This window comes from Centruroides sculpturatus, unplaced genomic scaffold (genome assembly GCF_000671375.1).
Source record: "Centruroides sculpturatus isolate CEXI.00-Female unplaced genomic scaffold, Cexi_2.0 scaffold497, whole genome shotgun sequence".
Lineage (NCBI taxonomy): Eukaryota > Metazoa > Arthropoda > Arachnida > Scorpiones > Buthidae > Centruroides > Centruroides sculpturatus.
Window position 1 is genome coordinate 93,842 of NW_019384738.1, and position 20,783 is coordinate 114,624.

General features: G+C 30.0%; 1 pseudogene; it reads left to right on the top strand.

Moving 5' to 3' along the window:
• Nucleotides 1-1,132: 1,132 nt before the first annotated feature.
• On the top strand, nucleotides 1,133-19,605 carry LOC111628305 (annotated as a pseudogene).
• The last annotated feature ends 1,178 nt before the right edge of the window (nucleotides 19,606-20,783 follow it).

A 20,783-nucleotide genomic window follows, 5' to 3' on the forward strand; every position in this document is an offset into this window, starting at 1 on the left:
TACACAAGAATTCTCGGCAAATTAGAGCAGAAATGTGGCTGCAACAGATTTTTCATCGTCAAATGTACGTTTCTTTATCGTAAATTTTGTTAATTTCGAATTAATCTTTTATTCTTATTATTATTCTTTTTATTATTATTCAGTTTTAATTTATTAGAATAGGTTAGGTTAGGTTAGAACGTGCGTCCCCACTGTTTCCTTTTTTTTCTTGGTTAAAGTCCAGACACGTGGATTGCCATGGCCGCTCACCTCTGATTCCGGCAAAGAAAAGAAAAGGAAACAGTGGGGACGCACGTTCTAACCTAACCTATTCTAACCTAACCTATTCTGATAAATTATCATAATTATTACCAATTATATTATTAGAATAGGTTAGGTTAGGTTAGGTTAGAACGTGCGTCCCCAGTTTCCTTTTGTTTGCTGGAATCAGCGGTGAGTCGCCATGACAGCCGCCGCCGTTCGCTCGCGTCATCACGTGACACGTCGTCTCCAAAGCGGTCCGGTTTCTAGGCTAAAACAGGAAGAGCCGCCATGACAGTCTACGACTCTGGACATTAACCGAAAAGTTTGTCAATGGAGTGTAGAAATAAGAAAAATAAATCACTTCCCAAATCGCATGGCGTGTGTGAGACGCCCGGTGACAGTTTTTTTACCAGCATTTTTTCCGAAATTTTTTAACATATTCAAGTTTTCTAATTTTTTGGAATTGCGAAAAATGCAATAAATAACATATTTAAAAAACAACACACACATGTAACTCTCGTATGTTGCCACGTACGCTTCTTCTTCTTCTTCTTCTTCTTCTTCTTCTTCTACAATGTTCATATGGAGATTTTAGGTCTTCACAGGCTCTTTCTCCGAAAAACCTACTCCTCCACGTACGCTATCAAGGTCTTAGATTTATAAGGTTGCCTCATACCAAGGTCTTAGATTTATCTAAGACCTTGCTGTATCCCTAGGTTTTACTTCGTACTATATTTAAATTAGTTCTTAGCCAAAGTTTATAATAAATTACTTTTTGTTGAATATCTTATATTATTATTATTAACTAAATACTACAAAGAAAAAGAAATAAAGGAGGTAAAATATTTTACATTTGACTGGCAACACTATTTTGATTTCTTTGTTTGCGCACGTGTAGAAGATTTTGGCGGTTGCTGTCAACATTTCGCGAATACAGGTTACAAATTGGTGTATGCGGTAAACAAATATCTCAATCGATAATACAGGAGTCGGAATAGTCGCTTTTGAACCCGGTCTGTCAATCAGGTAAAATTTGCATAAGTTTTATTATGATCAAAATGACTTTGTAATGTCTCCTGTTTATATTTTCAAAGTTTTTAGGCTTAGCAAAATAATAACGTAAATATACTTATTAAGCGGATAAATGTGAGAATGACGATACTGGTGCATACGTTGGAAGATTAAAATGCAATTGTGAGTTATAAAAATGATTCGAGAGTCGATACGATATGTTTATACTCTTCGAATTAAATGGCGTGGGAGAGGCATTAAGCCGGCGCCATTTTCCGAATGCAGAATTAATGCGTACGGATAAAACTTAAATATTGTATCTTGTATGTAATTCTAACCGGTTTTTATTCGTTAATTACGTTAGTAAATTGTTTACGCGTGCAAATATTCTTTAATTATTGTCATCGAATTCGTAATTTATTATAACTACAAAACGTCTGTCTAAAATGTCTTAAGAAAGCTAAACAGGGATTTTTGATTTTCGGTTGTAAATACATTTAACATAAAAATTTTATTACAATTTTAATAATGGGAATTAGTTAGTTTAGTTGGATTTTTGAGATATATATATATATATAATATATAAATTTAATTGAAGGATTGCATCCCAAAACTTGTTAGGTCCAGAAAAGGAAATTTTATGGGAAAGTGAAAGAAACTGCTACTCAAATATGGTTTGGAGTGGTGGTCTGATTTTTGTGCCAAATATGCTGGAAGAGAAAACGTAGCGCTTGTGGTTTTTTCAAATTTTTCGGGAAAAAAATCGGAAACTCCTAAAACTCAGTGAGACATGAGACTTGTCGAGTTTTGAAAAGTACCGGTTCTTTACATTTTATGATCTATTTAATGTGTTTTCAAATACTCGACGGCAGAGCGTTACAAATTTTCTTACGTAGAATATTGTCACAGAAATCCTTTGCGCACTCAGATATTACAAAAAACTGGAGCAGTTTGCTAATATATTTTTTCTTTTTATGTGATACATGATTTTCCTTTCCTGGAGGAACTGCTTGGGAAAATGGAAGAAACTTTTTTCACCATGTGTGGGATTAACACCTGTGTACCATCCCAGTTGTATAAAGAACTGACATAAATTTACATTTCTTGCATGCTTTATAAATCATGACATCTCTGTTTGGTGAATTTGAATTTAAATGAATTTAAAATGAAATTTTTGACAACTGAAGCACCCACAAATCTTCTTTGATTAGCTATCTTTGCAGTGTATTTACACTCCATCAGTCCCGGCAAGAAATAGAAGTTGAACTTAAAATCTTGCTTGATTCACAATCATGAGGACTGAATGAGATTTGAGAATCTCCTCACATGAGGGTCTGAGTTTGTGATATGCATGATGTGTGGTCTGACTGGCTTCACTGTAGATTTTGGGTGAATATCAATGGCACTGAACAATATTTCAAATGCACCATTCATACCTGTGGAGAGACTCGCATGGGGAGGAAAATGCAATAATTTTCTTGTTAATGGTTGAAGCTGGACCAAACTTGTTTGGGAATACAACCCTTCAATTAGATTTCTTGGGTTCATGCATGTAAATTGTATCCCAGTTAAATAAATAACAGTATTATAAATAATAGTTAAATACCTTTATTTTACTAAAAAAAACTTAATCAATCTAAATAAGTTAATTAGTTTTAAGTTTGTAGTGAACTGTTTTGAACTGTAATTACTTTCCTGGCTGTTATATATAACAGGGAAAGTATGGTGATCTCTCAAAAAATCTCCCTTTCAATAATTTTACATTTTTGGACTCAGGATACCTTGAAATGTTGAGAAATACAAAAAAAAAAAAAACTTGGGTGTTTTTTCTTTTTGTCAAAAATGTCTAAAATTTTGCAGAGAGGTTTATTTGTTTGGGCAATTCATGGTATTAAATTTTGGTGGTTAAAAGTCGAAGAGGTGGGGAGATAAAGGGGGTCATGTGTATCTCCTGTAGGGTCAGATTTACTAATGATTTTACTTGTTATTAGCATTTATAATTTTTTTATAAAACCCATCCCTAATCTGAAAACTAAACTTTTGCCATTTTATAATAGTTAAAAATATAAAAAGTTTTTTTTAAAATAAAATATGATAACAGATGGTGCTCGAAAGCTAAGCAACTCATTACTGGAATTTTTTTTGTTGTTAATTAGTATTTGAATGAAGTTTTTCATGTATTACTTTTATTTTTTTAATATCAAAATAGTAATCAGCATTTATAGGTAAAGTAAATGATAAGAAAAATAATTTATATATATATAAATTATTTTTCTTATCATTATTATTCTTATATATATATATACAGTAAGACCTCACTTAACTCTGATTTGACATAACATGGTCTGCTCAAATTATCATGGCATTTCATTGATTTGTTTATAATACGATTATTTGTGAACGCAAACCAATTGGCAAAAAGTGGCAATTTGTCATAGCCTAAATCTATGGTGCAATTTTGGAAAAATATATCATCACGGAACCATAGGCAATATTGACTTCATGTTGCAAGAATTAGCTGATGAATGCATGAACAGTGTGGAAGAAGTTTTGGCTGTAGGTATCCAAGAATTCTCAACAAGAAGAGCCTATTGCTGTATCGTTGAGTTGACCAAATTGTTAGCCTAATCGATACAGCAGGACTAGATGTAGATGAGCAGGATATTGAGGAGTTACTGCAGTTTTCTGGTGAGAGCCTTACCAACAATGACCTTCAAGAACAGGAAAATAGAGATTCTGAAAACGAAGAACCCAAAGAATTTCTCTACAGATTTCCTTAGTAAAAGTTTAGTAACGATAACCAAAATTGTTGATCAAATTTTAGCAAATGATCCAGATTTTGAAAGAAATGCAAAAGCAAAATGAGGCATTTTGGATGCAATCTTCTGCTACCAACATTTGCTTAAGGAATGAAAGAAAAAGCAACAAATGAAACTGCACGACTTTATCACAAACAACAAGAATTTCAGAAAAGCCAGGACCTTCATCACAAAAAATGAACTTTACATTTCTGTGTGCATATGTTTGTGTTATTTAGCATATACAGTGTGATTCAAATGTCACAATTTTAAAAAATGAATAACTCACAAACTATTTACAGTATGATGCAATTTTCACAGAAATGCTTAGAAGGAAGTGGGATTTTTTAGGTGTAATAAAAATTTTAGTATCAAAATAGTTACATTTCTTGCCATAGATGGTGCTGTAGCATTTGTAAATTTATTAAAATAAGAATAAAAACATAAAAATGCACTTAGTGTAAGCTCTAGTAACAACTACACAGATTACGTAATCTTATCAAATGTCATCTATGGCAAGAAATGTAACTATTTTGGTACTAAAATTTTTATTACACACAAAAAAATTCCACTTCTTTCTAAGCATTTCTGTGAAAACTGCATCATCTTACTGTAAATAGTTTGTGAGTTATTAATTTCTTTAAAATTTCTGTGACTTTTGAATCACCCTGTACTATTATGCAAATTAATATAAAAATAACTTAAAATTAAAGTAAAATCTGTTTATTTTTGGTTGCATGTTCCCATTTTCCTATTTACTCTACGTTAAAATAATCTCGTTTAACGCTGTTTCGTTTAGCGCTTTGTCATCTAGGAACACATCCCGCACATTAAGCGGGGTCTTACTGTGTATATACACTAAAATATAATTATCTTTAGTCTTCAAATAATGTAAGATTTGAATTTTGTTTTTATATTAAATATATTTTATCTAGCTATATTTTAAAACATTTTGGTTTTTAACTTGGAAAAGTTTGGATTAGGTAACAAAGCAAAGTAATTTTTATTTAGTTCAAATTAGTTTTTCATATTTACATTTAGGATAAAAATAAGCAATATTATAGTTGGGTTTTTGTATTTAACATCAACTTTCTCCATTCTTGTTTTTGGCCATATGCCAGTGTTAAGGGAGGGCATGTATGTTGGCTCAGTCAGTCCTGATCCTGTGCATGCAACCACTTCCTCTCACTGACATTATCTTCATCTGACAAACTTTATCCCAAGTGCATTTTTCAAAGGACCAAAAAAGGTAAATCACGACTGTGCAGTGGATATGGCAATATTATAAAACTCAGTTTTGTGATTGCCTCACAAGTCTTCCAGACTTGTGTGGCCTCACATTGTCATGTTGAAAGAACACAGGTCCTTCTCATGTCTGACACATTGGTAATCCATCTTTAGCCTTTTCAGCATGGCAACATAAGCCTCTGATTTAATAATAGATCCTTTAGGCATGACATCCATCAAAATGACACCATGAACTGAACACTATTATGTCCCAAAACCTTTCTTGCTGATGGAATGACTGTTTCCCCCATTCTGAGTTGAATATGAATGGTGTCATTCCAGCAATTGTCAGTTTGTTTCAGTTCAAAGTGGTGTACTCATGTATAATCTCCAATGATGATGTGAGCCAAGAACTCATTGCCACCATACTTGTAGCACTGCAAGAGTTTGATGCAGTGGTTTTCCTTGCTGTTTTGAGATCCATCATGAACACCCTTTGGCATACCTAAGTTCACAAATGATTTGATGAATACTCCTGGCACTAATGCAGAAGTATTCTTCCAGCTGTTGGACTGTAACGTGTCATTCCTTCCAAATCATTTTCATCAACTCACTGCATCATGGCAGCTGTGGCGGTATGACCACTTCACACAAAACTGCAGAGATCTGCCATTCCTCCTATTGTTGACTTCATGTGTTTCGCCCAATGACTGACAGTACTTTGGTTGACATCTGCAGTACCATAAACACTACATAATCACTTATGAATGTTTCCAACAGTTTCTCCTTCAATGATGAGGAATTCTATCACTGCATGCTGCTTGAAACATGCATCACTGACATTTGCCATTTTTCAACAAATGCAACATTGTTGAAATTGTTGTTGGCAGAACTTGAAATTTTTCATGTTAGCAAATGCTTCCAGGTGCAACTCCTCAAAAACAAAGCCATGTTGCAATCTTTATTTCCCAGATATAAATTATGAAGTATTACTTTTTTGAACAACCTTGTAACGAGGCTCATTTGTGTAATGTATTTGAATAGTGTTGATTTTGCTTTTATGTTGTTGATATGTAATTCAAGTTTTACAAAACATTAGTTTTGTTTTATAACAAATTTCTCTGAAATTAATTATTGAAAAATTATATTCTCTGTTTAATTTATATTAATTTTACAATAAATGCTAACAGAACTACTAGTATTTAAACTGTGTGAGTCATATTTTGCATTTAAATCATGCAATACAGGGTTTGACCTATAAGTATCCAGACTGAAATCATAAAAAAATTTTTGAAGATATATTTACAGTGAGCTAATAATCTTCAAAATATGACCCTCCTGTGTCATTACACCTCTGCCAATGCTTTTCCAGTGTTCATATGCTTCCTAGAGAGCAGCAACCGCAAGGCTGTTCAGGCACCCCATTGAAGCCACTTGGACAGTAACATTAAAATTTATTAAACCTTCTGAGAACATTGTATTTAAATTTTCTTAAATAAGAATATATTAATTCATAAAAATTTTCTGGTTTAATCAATAATCTTCAAAATATGACCCTCCTGTGTCATTACACCTCTGCCAATGCTTTTTCCAGTGTTCATATGCTTCCTAGAGAGCAGCAACCGCAAGGCTGTTCAGGCACCCCATTGAAGCCACTTGGACAACCTCAATCGTCCCAAAACGATGTCCTTTCAGGCTCCTTTGATATGAAAGAACAAAAAAGTTGGAGGGAGCCACACTGGACTGTAGGGTGCCAATCATCCTACAGACAGTGTTGACACGTTGGTTGTGTTTGGCCAGTGCTTCCCTCACAATTAGTGTTCATTGTCTTGATGGAGCATTCAGCTTTCGGTGATCTCCTTTTGGACACAGTGGATCCTAATCCTGAAAATTTCTTGCACTTTGGCCACATTTTCATCAGTTTAGGTTACTGTCAGACGTCCAGCATGTTCATCTTCAATGTCTGCTGCCCATCTTTGAATTTTTTATGCCACTCAAAAACACACATTTTGGACATGGATTCATCCTTGTAAGCCTCATGGATCATATCCAAAGTCTCAGTAGCAGATTTGTTCAATTAAGCACAAAATTTGATGGCAAAATGCTGCTCAATGGTGCTGCATCTTGACTCTCAACACGACTTTCACTTCAGGCGTGACCTACACACTTCAAAGGCTCACAGACAACTGTAGCATATGTGACAATCACTGCCACCGATCCTGCTTATAGAAACCATCCTTAGCCCATTAAGAGGAAAAAGTCAGTCCAGATACTTATGGACAAACCATGTATATTCAATAATTCTCTGAGAAGTATGAATAAATATAATTTATTTATTTATTAATATAGAGAAAATACTTTGTTAATTCAATTAGAAACTTCAGACTAGGAGGCATTAAAGAGAATTAAAAGGAATACTTTAATTTTGCAAGCGCTTTCAATGTAAATATATACGTCGTCCTCAGGCAATTTAAAATCGAAAAGTGCTCTCTTCTCGTTTTGATTTTGAATTGCCTGAGGACGACGTATATATTTACGTTGAAAGCACTTGCAAGATTAAAATATTCCTTTTAATTCTCTTTAACACTTCCTAGTCTGAAGTTTTTAATTGAATTAACACAACTATTGGCATGACATCCAATCCAAGTACAGTGGAACCTCGGTGTACAACCTTAATCCATTCCCGATGTTTGGACTCATACCAAATTGGACGTATACCAAACCAATCTTTCCCATAAGAAGTAATGTAAAAATGATTAATTCGTTCTTGTGTAAAAAAAATGGCTGGCTTTAAACACCTCGCTTTCCTGGCTAGTTCCTGCTTGATTTTTCGTGAGATCAGCGTGTATCTTTTTAGCTTTCTCGCAAATAATTGCTTTCGATACACTGTCTCCAGCACTGTTTTTCAGTTATCCAAAGCAAAAGCAATTTCTCGACATGATCTAATGTCTTTGATCTCTGTTTAGAAATTGATTTAACCTCTTTCGCAACGTTAGCAGATTTAATAATGTCTTTATTTTTCACGATTGTCCATATCGTCGTTCTCGGAATACGGTAAACAACAGTTAAAATCTCGAACACGCGTGCCACCTTCGTATTTCTCAACAATTTCTTTCATCAGTTCCATTGTAATTCTAGTCATTTTTTTAGTTTTCTGTCGCTTTTCATTTGCCTTTTTGCGATTTGTGATTAATAAAAATAATAAAATTTTACTTACGAATTAAAATCAGAAGAAATTTAACAAAGTTATAAACTGTTGCACCGCGAACATCTAGTCTGGTCTAGTACACCAACAGTGCTACTTGTTCATTGATGGCGCATATAATTGAATTATGTCGTATACCAAGCAAAATTTGTTTTGTCCAAACAGGACGTATTCTAAAGCAGACGTATACTGAGGTACCACTGTATTTAATATACCTAACAGAAAATACTTTGCTTATTCATTAATTGTTATTTAATTCATAAAAAATGCCTGGTTAATATTTTATCATTATCAATTTATTTGAATAAGTTATGTATATATTCTTAGTGTTTTTTATAAAGAGCATTCATTATTCATATTTTTTTTACTTGCCAACTTTTAAGATCTCTAGGTACTTGTAATTTTATGATAATGATTGAGAGAAATCAATCTCTTATTGGTAAGTTGGTATAAATTTTTAAAAGCCCTGATTATTTTGATATGTTATTTTCAGAGTATAATCAATGCTGATTTGTGTAAATGAAGAATAAACATTTTATCAGATATTTTTTTTAAAAGAAGATAAAAATAGTAAAAACACAGTTATACACTTATCTTCTGTTAAAACATTATAACTGTTTTAAGTGAATATATCTCTATCAAAGAATTATTATATATTTAATGGTTTTATAGAAATCATTTATAGATAGTTATTTGATCAATGTTATTGCTTGACTATATAAATTTGTGTTATTAAATTGAAAAAATGTTTAAAATATATGTATATGTAAGTAAATTTCACAAATCCTTCTGGTGCATTGTTTGGTAAAGTAGCTTTAATACAGCTGGATAAGCAAGCCAATGACATCAGAGTTTTCAGTTTAGTGGAAAATTTGTTAAAATCTAGCTTTCCTGTAGCATTGCCCTATTAAGTTTTATTCTCCACCTGACAGGAATATTAGCAGGAATTTTTTTCTTCCCTTCAATGGATGGAGAAGGTACTTAGTGTTTGTCTTTTCAATTTCTGTTAAAGAATACTGATTTTTTCATAATTCATATTTCTGTTTGGAGAGGAATTCATCAGAAGTCAATATATGAAAAAGATTGAGAACCCCTAATCTAGATTTTCAAAAATTAGCTGGATAGTGGATTGTTGAAAGTGTCTCAGTAAATTCAAACATCAGTATATTCAGTTATGAATTAATCTAGTTAAGAAGTGTTCTAATAAAATAGTTTTGTATTAAATTGAATTAAAATTAATTCTACATATAGTATTTATGAAATTTTATTATAATGATCATCTAAAGTTTTATTACAGATAATTAATTTTGAAAGTAATTTTGCTTGAAAAAAATTGTATATCCAAAGTCTCAGTAGCAGATTTGTTCAATTAAGCACAAAATTTGATGGCAAAATGCTCTCAATGGTGCTGCATCTTGACTCTCAACACGACTTTCACTTCAGGCGTGACCTACACACTTCAAAGGCTCACAGACAACTGTAGCATATGTGACAATCACTGCCACCGATCCTGCTTATAGAAACCATCCTTAGCCCATTAAGAGGAAAAAGTCAGTCCAGATACTTATGGACAAACCATGTATATTCAATAATTCTCTGAGAAGTATGAATAAATATAATTTATTTATTTATTAATATAGAGAAAATACTTTGTTAATTCAATTAGAAACTTCAGACTAGGAGGCATTAAAGAGAATTAAAAGGAATACTTTAATTTTGCAAGCGCTTTCAATGTAAATATATACGTCGTCCTCAGGCAATTTAAAATCGAAAAGTGCTCTCTTCTCTTTTTGATTTTGAATTGCCTGAGGACGACGTATATATTTACGTTGAAAGCACTTGCAAGATTAAAATATTCCTTTTAATTCTCTTTAACACTTCCTAGTCTGAAGTTTTTAATTGAATTAACACAACTATTGGCATGACATCCAATCCAAGTACAGTGGAACCTCGGTGTACAACCTTAATCCATTCCCGATGTTTGGACTCATACCAAATTGGACGTATACCAAACCAATCTTTCCCATAAGAAGTAATGTAAAAATGATTAATTCGTTCTTGTGTAAAAAAAATGGCTGGCTTTAAACACCTCGCTTTCCTGGCTAGTTCCTGCTTGATTTTTCGTGAGATCAGCGTGTATCTTTTTAGCTTTCTCGCAAATAATTGCTTTCGATACACTGTCTCCAGCACTGTTTTTCAGTTATCCAAAGCAAAAGCAATTTCTCGACATGATCTAATGTCTTTGATCTCTGTTTAGAAATTGATTTAACCTCTTTCGCAACGTTAGCAGATTTAATAATGTCTTTATTTTTCACGATTGTCCATATCGTCGTTCTCGGAATACGGTAAACAACAGTTAAAATCTCGAACACGCGTGCCACCTTCGTATTTCTCAACAATTTCTTTCATCAGTTCCATTGTAATTCTAGTCATTTTTTTAGTTTTCTGTCGCTTTTCATTTGCCTTTTTGCGATTTGTGATTAATAAAAATAATAAAATTTTACTTACGAATTAAAATCAGAAGAAATTTAACAAAGTTATAAACTGTTGCACCGCGAACATCTAGTCTGGTCTAGTACACCAACAGTGCTACTTGTTCATTGATGGCGCATATAATTGAATTATGTCGTATACCAAGCAAAATTTGTTTTGTCCAAACAGGACGTATTCTAAAGCAGACGTATACTGAGGTACCACTGTATTTAATATACCTAACAGAAAATACTTTGCTTATTCATTAATTGTTATTTAATTCATAAAAAATGCCTGGTTAATATTTTATCATTATCAATTTATTTGAATAAGTTATGTATATATTCTTAGTGTTTTTTATAAAGAGCATTCATTATTCATATTTTTTTTACTTGCCAACTTTTAAGATCTATAGGTACTTGTAATTTTATGATAATGATTGAGAGAAATCAATCTCTTATTGGTAAGTTGGTATAAATTTTTAAAAGCCCTGATTATTTTGATATGTTATTTTCAGAGTATAATCAATGCTGATTTGTGTAAATGAAGAATAAACATTTTATCAGATATTTTTTTTAAAAGAAGATAAAAATAGTAAAAACACAGTTATACACTTATCTTCTGTTAAAACATTATAACTGTTTTAAGTGAATATATCTCTATCAAAGAATTATTATATATTTAATGGTTTTATAGAAATCATTTATAGATAGTTATTTGATCAATGTTATTGCTTGACTATATAAATTTGTGTTATTAAATTGAAAAAATGTTTAAAATATATGTATATGTAAGTAAATTTCACAAATCCTTCTGGTGCATTGTTTGGTAAAGTAGCTTTAATACAGCTGGATAAGCAAGCCAATGACATCAGAGTTTTCAGTTTAGTGGAAAATTTGTTAAAATCTAGCTTTCCTGTAGCATTGCCCTATTAAGTTTTATTCTCCACCTGACAGGAATATTAGCAGGAATTTTTTTCTTCCCTTCAATGGATGGAGAAGGTACTTAGTGTTTGTCTTTTCAATTTCTGTTAAAGAATACTGATTTTTTCATAATTCATATTTCTGTTTGGAGAGGAATTCATCAGAAGTCAATATATGAAAAAGATTGAGAACCCCTAATCTAGATTTTCAAAAATTAGCTGGATAGTGGATTGTTGAAAGTGTCTCAGTAAATTCAAACATCAGTATATTCAGTTATGAATTAATCTAGTTAAGAAGTGTTCTAATAAAATAGTTTTGTATTAAATTGAATTAAAATTAATTCTACATATAGTATTTATGAAATTTTATTATAATGATCATCTAAAGTTTTATTACAGATAATTAATTTTGAAAGTAATTTTGCTTGAAAAAAATTGTGAAACGTTATATTCTTGAATCAATATATTCACTGAGAAAGATAATTTGATTTTGTATAATTTTTATTATGATTATATTAATATATCACTATTTTCAAATAAAATTATTGATTATTTTTTCTTTTAAAAATCAATTTTTCAAAAAAATATTTCATCAAATTGATGAAACTTCATGGGTTAATTCTACAGAAATAACCACTGTTTTTTTGCCTGGACCTTAAAAATGGTCTAAAAATGCCTTAGGGGACAAAACATCAACACTGGGCAGATGTAGGTCTAAACTTAAAACAGAAATGTAAAAAACCTGAAGAGGGGTGCAAGTTATATGAAAATATTGCACCCGAAATGCATAGTAAATAAGTAAATAAAGAATACGAAGATAAACTTTTGTCTCTGATTAAATGTGGTCCAGGCAAAATAACAGTGGTTATTTCTGTAGAATTAACCCATGAAGTTTCATCAATTTGAGGAAATATTTTTTTGAAAAATTGATTTTTAAAAGGAATATAAAGAAAACAGCACCATGGACATATACTTATCTATTACTTATAGCAGAAAATTATTGATATTTATTATAAATAAATAATATATTACACAAAATCTAGAATTTCAGATAAAAAATTCCATTATTTTGAAAAACTGTACAATATTTAGTGCATATTTTTATTAGCAAAGGCCATATAGTAGACTTGATAATTATTATTGGGCTGCAATTTGAAAAAATTGTAGACCTATGAATTAATATGCCTCAATGTCCTTAATTTATTCAAATATTATTTTATTCACCAGTACAATGTGTATTTCTATTAATAGGACTTATTAAACTGGCGTTTAAAATTACTGCAACTTAGTCATACAGATTAAAATTGTTTTATTTACATTTACGTAAATGTAAATAAAACGATTTTAATCTGTGACTTTTTCACTTAACTTCGGTAATAGGGACTTACATCCTTTTGAGAGATGTATGCGGTATATGGTCATAGGGCTAGAGCAAAATTGGATTTCTTATTAGAATGCCAGAGAAAAAGGGTCTTCCCCATGAATTTTTCACTATTACTTTTTCATTTGAAGGAAATTTATTTTCAGAAATAAATTTTTTCAGGTTTGGAAATAGAAATTGGAGAGCTAAATCAGATGAATAAGACAATGTGACAGCAAATTGTACTTCAGTTTGTTGATCTTCCCAATTGAGAGAGAACTTCTATGAGCAGGGGCATCGTTCTATTGAAAGATGACCTTTTTCTTTTCTTGGATATTTTTGTTTAATTGGTACAAAAAATTAGCATAGTACTCTCCCATTACTGTTTTAGTCTTTGGAAGGTAATTTATTAGTATAATTACTTTAGCATCCCAAATAATTGAAGTCACGACCTTCCTTTAGATGGAACCTTTGTCTTTGATACTAAACATCCAGATTCTTCCGTTGTTTTGACTGCCCATTGTTTCTGGTGTGTAGTGGTGGACTTAAATCTCATCTGTGGAACAAATTGCTCACAAAATTGATTGTTTTTTTTTTTCTTGAAATGGTCCAGACACTATTAAGAAATTTGAACAATGATGCATTTTTTGTTTACTTGTCAACATGGCACCTGTCTGTGGCTGATTTTCTGATATTTAATTCTTCAGTCAAAATATGAAATGCCAATCTGTCTGAGATGAATACAGCTTTAGCAATATTTGATATCTTTAATTATCAAACTTGCTGCAAAATTATATGAACTTTGTTAATGATTTCTGATGTTGAACTTTTTTGATGTCCACTGCGTGAATTGTCATCTAGGCTTTCACAACTACATTTAATTAATTAATTTAAATTCATTAGTCCAGTTGGAAACTGTTGAAAATAGAGCAGAGATACCCTATAGAATTATTCATACATGCATGAACTTCTTGTTGATAAACCTTTTTTAATAAAATACAGTAGAGCGTAGATTATCCGAAAGTCAATCATCCGAAACGTCAGTCATCTGAAAGAATTCCAGTCGGCAAATTTAAATTTTTGCCAGTGCTGTGGCACTGCAATCTTTGGCTATGTCTTGGGCTACTCAAGTATTTTACGTTTTTGATACTGAATTAACTTCTGAAGTATAATTTTTTATTGTTTTTATATTTTTCAATATATTTATTTTGTTCGTACAAAATAAAAAAAATTTTTAACGATACGATAGTCTTCGTTAGGCTTAACATCGACAAAAATTCAATGCAAAGCGACACGCAACGAAGAAAAATGTCAAGATGGGATAAATTAATATATTTTTTCGTACATAATCGGTTATCCGAAACATCGATCTTCCGAACAACCCCAGTTCCCAATTGATTCGGATAATCGACGCTCTACTGTATTTAATAATTGTATGAAGTTCACTTTTTCCATTTTGTAAACAACATGAAATAAACGTCTTATTTAAATAGATATCAACAATAAAGTAATTGCTAGAATGACTTCAAATTTCACACATGCTCATATTACAGATTAAACATTTCACTACACTGAAGCTTCACATCTCTAGTTTATTCTGAGAACATTTTAAATGACCCTTGTATAATAATTTAAATTATTATTATATTAAGTTAATTTGAAATTTAAGAAGTTTAAACTATATCTGTTTACGTTCAACCATCCTAGACTTTTCATTGGAAAAATTTCTTTACAGGTAGTGACAATAAAATCAAAGAAAATTACTGTATTTATAAATAAGTTCTGGCATATAAGCAGTTATGATTTGTGGAAAATGTAGTACTTAAATAAATGTATGATAAGTTTCACAAAACCTTTCACTCTTTTTCTAGCAGTTTCTTTCCAAGCATGGAATTGTAAAACTTATGATAAAAACAAATTTTGTAAGGAGTCGATTCCAACCTGTTCTATTTTGTTTGGGGATTATTTTTACATTGTTGTTCTATTTATTTTGGGGCATTTTGATTTTATTAAGGATAGACTACTGTACCTCACTGGGACAAAATTCAAAAGTTACTTACTAAGACGATTGCTGGCAGCAACTTATGACGTCATCTTGAGAGACTTCCACAAGAAGTTAAAAGAATGATCTCCTCCCCAAATTGTCATTGGAAATGCAATAAAAAATTATAAAATTGCTTGTAAGGGAGATGACATGAATAAACAAGACTGATTACTAGAATGAATGAAATGTTAACGATTAAGTATGTAAATAGGGTCAAGTGGTCATATGCTTATAACATCGCCCCAACCACACTATAGGAAGAAGGTGAGCTAAGGATCAAGTGAGATTGACAAAAGGCTTTCCAGTTTCAGTGATGACATAGTTTCTTGGTGATGAATTAGTAAGATTTGTTGATTTTTCAATATCTTTTCATATTTTGATTGTCAGTTTTGTGGAGATAGTTCTAAGATAGTTATAATTTAATTTGTAAGTCTCCAATTGTCGAGAAAGTTTTATGTATATTTGTTTTCTGGATTTTTGATAAATTATCTTTATTATATTTTACAACTTTTTCTTTAACATTATTTTTTGACTGTACATATTCAAGCTTTTACTAATAAATAGATTTTTTTTCTTGCATTACGTATAGTAATTATTTTGGATTTTTGATTTAATAATGATTTTTCTTTATATTTATTACCCATGCAAAGTCTAGGCCTGGCCCTTTCAAATCCTTTATATAATGTATCATTTGAATATTATCAGGCTTTTGATTAAATCAAATATGATGTTACAATTTAGTATATGTTAAGTTTTACCAATTTTTTGGCTAAAAGCTTTTACATTAAACATTTTTATATCTGAGAAATGTTTGTAAAGATTATTTTACATGGATATAATTATATTTAAAGCTTACAGATTGTATATATGCAAACTATATTTACTAATCAACATTGCAAATTTTTATTTTTTGTTTAAAGCAGGCTACATCATTTATTTGAATTATCCTACACATCATGCTTTAGTAGAATTTAAAACAAGGAGTACTTGAAGACATGGAAAATGCTCAACTTCATCAATGAAATGAAACATGAATTCATCTGTTATGTTGAAGAGTTTTTGTTTATTAGAACTTGCAGCAGATATTTATATTCAGTTGATATTTTCTTCTGTATAAATTGAGAAGAATGTAAATGCATGTGAAATTATAATTGGGTTATATTGAAAAGCTTTGTAACATTAAAATTTATTAAACCTTCTGAGAACATTGTATTTAAATTTTCTTAAATAAGAATATATTAATTCATAAAAATTTTCTGGTTTAATCATGTTGTAGTTTAGAAAAATTTAGCAAACTTTATATATATTTATTTTATAGGTGATACTGAAGTGAAAATGAAAGAAGAAAATGGTTTAAAAGCTAATGTAAATGAGTCATTGAAAAGGAAAAGTGAAGATGCAGATATTTTACCATCAAAACAGAAGAAAAAGATACCAAAAAACACTCAACCAAAGAATGCATTAATGAGATTAAATGAATTGAAACCAGGTCTGCACTATAATATAGATTCACAGGAAGGTCCACCTCATAATCCTACATTCATTGTTTCAGTTGAAGTTAATGGCCAAAAATTTACAGGACGGGGTCACTCAAAACAGATGGCAAAATGTGCAGCAGCTGAATTTGCTTTAGCTACTTTTGATCAGTTTCAGAATACTCAAAAAGCTGCTATACCTGTTGGAAAAAATAGTTGTGATTTTACTACTGATGATGTTGAAAATGAAACATCGAATTTTAATCAGTTTGGAGGAGAAAAGCAAAATATTATTTCGCCAACAGAAGATACAAACATAACAGAAAAACAGAATCAAACACAGAAAATATTGGAAAAAGAAGAAAAGAATCCTGTTATGTTATTAAATGAAGTACATCCTGGAAGTGAATTTAATTTAATTAGAGAGAATGCATTAGTACCATCAGAAAGATTTACTATGAGTGTTTGTATTAATGGTATAACATTTGAAGGTTCTGGTCAAAATAAAAAGTTAGCAAAGGCTGCAGCTGCAAGATCTGCTTTGAGCAGTTTATATGGAATCACCTCTTCAGAAACACCTACAAATAAAGTATCAATTCCAGAAGCATATGTGTTTCCTCAAGCAATAGCAGATAAAATATCTGATGTTATTCATAAAACATTTCAAGAAATCATGGTTGGTAATACTGATTATGCAAAATGGAAAGTATTAGCAGGAATTGTAATGACATCTGATCCTGAAATGAATAAAATAAAAATTGTGGGCATTAGTACTGGTACCAAAGGTATTAATGGGAAAAATATCAGTATGAATGGTGCTTGCTTGAATGACTGTCATGCAGAAATACTTGCAAGACGATGCTTAAAGAACTTTTTATATTATAATTTAGAATTGATTGCTGTTGGACAAAAAGAGGATTCAATTTTAATTGCTGAGAAAACAGGGGGTTATCGTTTGAAGCCAAATATAAAGTTTCATCTTTATATTAGTACATCTCCCTGTGGTGATGCAAGAATAATTTTGCCAGACGAACCTGCTGCCAAAGAACGCCAAACACGTCGCCCATTTCGTAGAGCTAGGGGCGTTTTAAGAATGAAGCTTGAAAACAGAGAAGGAACCATGCCTATTAAGATTGAAGATGAGGTTCAAACATGGGATGCAATTAGTCTAGGACATCAAAAATTAACAACAATGTCCTGTTCTGATAAAATTGCTTCTTGGAATGTATTAGGAATTCAGGGAGCATTGCTCAGTTGTTTTGTCGAGCCAATATATCTCGAAAGTATTATTTTTGGAAGTATAGTTCATCCTGGACACATATTTCGAGCCATGTGGAGCCGATTTGAAAATTCACTTGAAGGACTGCCTAAACACTATTATTTGAAAAAGCCTAAAATGTGCTGTGTATCAAATCCTGAAAAACCACAGTTTGCCAAAACTCCAAATTTTAGTGTTAATTGGACTGTTGGATTTGGAAGACCAGAAATTATTAATGCAACAACAGGAAAATTAGAAAATGGAGAAGTTTCAAGATTAAGTAAAAGATCATTCTTTGATCACTTTATTAAATTATATGGTAAAATTTCATCTGTTACAAATCAAAAAATTAATAAAAAGCCAAATTTATATTCAGAAGCAAAAAATTCTGTGGCTAGTTATCAAGCTGCAAAAGAAGAATTACGAAAAGCATTTAAGAGAGCAGGTTTAGGAACCTGGGTGAGAAAACCAGTGGAACAAGATGATTTTGAATTAGTATTTTAAAATTTTTACAAAATTTATTCCATATATAAATAGTGTATTGTGAATTCATGTTTAAAGCTTTCTCCCAAACATTGAGATGATTGACATTGTGAAAATCTGTCATTAGAAAGTTTTTAGAAATTGTCTTGTTTATGTAAAGCACTACATATTATTTTTTATTAGTTTGATAATTTAAGATATAGTATTTTTTGTTTAATTTACAATAGCAATTTTGATGCAGCCAGTTACATTTATGGGACAATTTAAGTTTATGATACTTTAATTGTTTTCTAGTAGTCTTAATTACAAATAATGGTTTGAATAAAGATATATTCATCAGACTGTATTACAAAAAATAAATGTTTACATATTCAGTTATGGCCAGAATTCAATAAAAATTTTGGAAACCACAAACCTGTAACCATTTTCTGTTGAGATTTTGTAATTATTTGAACTTTATTTCTATATTTTAATCAAATATCTTTTTCAATATAATGAATGTTATGTTGTTATTTCAACATTTTAATATTGTGTCTTTTTCTTTAAATCTTATTTTAATTCAGTTAAGATAAGGACCTGATACATTGTACATGATGCAGCAATTAGCTGTAATTGTCAAATGTTGCATATGATATCATCATAGATAACTGTTTACGTAGAAGTTACATTTAATAGTATGGAATAGAATGATAAAAGTGTACAAGTTCTAAGTTTGCAAAATAAAATTGTTCAAGTGATTTTTTTCCCCACTGTTCATTTAGTAAAATTAATATTTCTCAGATGAATACGTTAAATTAATTATATACATATAAGATCATTTAATTTTGGCAGGCATTTGACTAAAAGTGTATGTTTAGTTTTAAGGTGGATAGAATTTTAGGAATTATTTGGCTTAAAGGATGCAAATTCTTGTTCTTTAAAGCTTATATACAAATAGTTATTAAATCATGGCTATTTTCCATTATTCTGTCAATTCTAAAATTAAATTTATATCTATGCAGTTAAATGTCTCTCATTATTAAATGAGCTATATAATATACTAATAAAATCAGTAAGAAAAAGAATGGAATTTGTAATAATTTCTAAAATATTTTTTTCTCACTGTTTATAGGTTTCTCAAATTTAAAACTATAAATGTTTCTAATATTAGTTTGCCATTTAAGAGAATAATAAATTAATAACAAATTAAAAATAACTTATTTTTTATAGTAGATATAATTTTTTCATAGTGTTGGTGATATTCAGGATTTCTGTTTGTTTAATAAAATTAAATAAGTAATTTGAATTAATTTAGTTATTTTAAAATGAGCATTTCTGAAAATAGTTTCAGTATTCAAAATATATTATATTAATTTGATGAATAGACTTATCAAATTGTACTTTTGAAAGTATTTTTCAAATAATATGTAGATATGTATTTAAAGGACATTTCAATTTGATATTTACATAGTAATTAAAAGAATTATAGTGGTAAAATTAACAATAAAAACTTACTGGAAAATTATCTTAACTAATAAAAAGTTAGTTATTTAAATATTTTAGTTAGTTAATTCTTGAATCATATCTTTATTACATTAATAATAATATATGTCATAAGCATAATGGATGAGCAAATTGAAAAGTATTGTGATTGGTGAAGTATATTATAGACTATATTAATTTATTTACTATATTTGGCATTCACACAAACATTTTAACTAATTAGTGTAAATGTTATACATGTTTAAATTTAATTTTAAAAATTATTCTAATTTTACTTATAGCTCAAGTTTAATGATTCTTTTTATAATAATTAATTAAATATGATTGACATATTTTTCAGCTCATGTTAAATTTACAAAGATAACTATGAAAAAAAATCAATTTTTTTAGATATGATTGTATTTCAAAACTTTATGAAAATATAAAAATATAATTCTTTTTCTTTCTAATAGAATTTAATTAAATGCATTTGAAGAATTATGTAATTTTATTGCATTACATAATTTTTCACAATGTATAATCATAAGTATAAAATTACTTTGCTCTGTATCATTTAATATCTATTTTTGTTGAATTCGTACTATTTATTTAACAAAACTAAATTTAAGAGTAAACTGACTTACTGATAAAAATTTACTTCATATTTGAAATATATTTATTAAAATTAATAGAGTTTTGTTAAGTATCTGAATCATTATTAGTCTAATTATGAAAGAAATTTTATTAATGCAATTTATACAAATATTTTTCATAAGATTTTAAACAGTGTCTAGATTTTAATCAGTCCATTATTAGACCTTTCA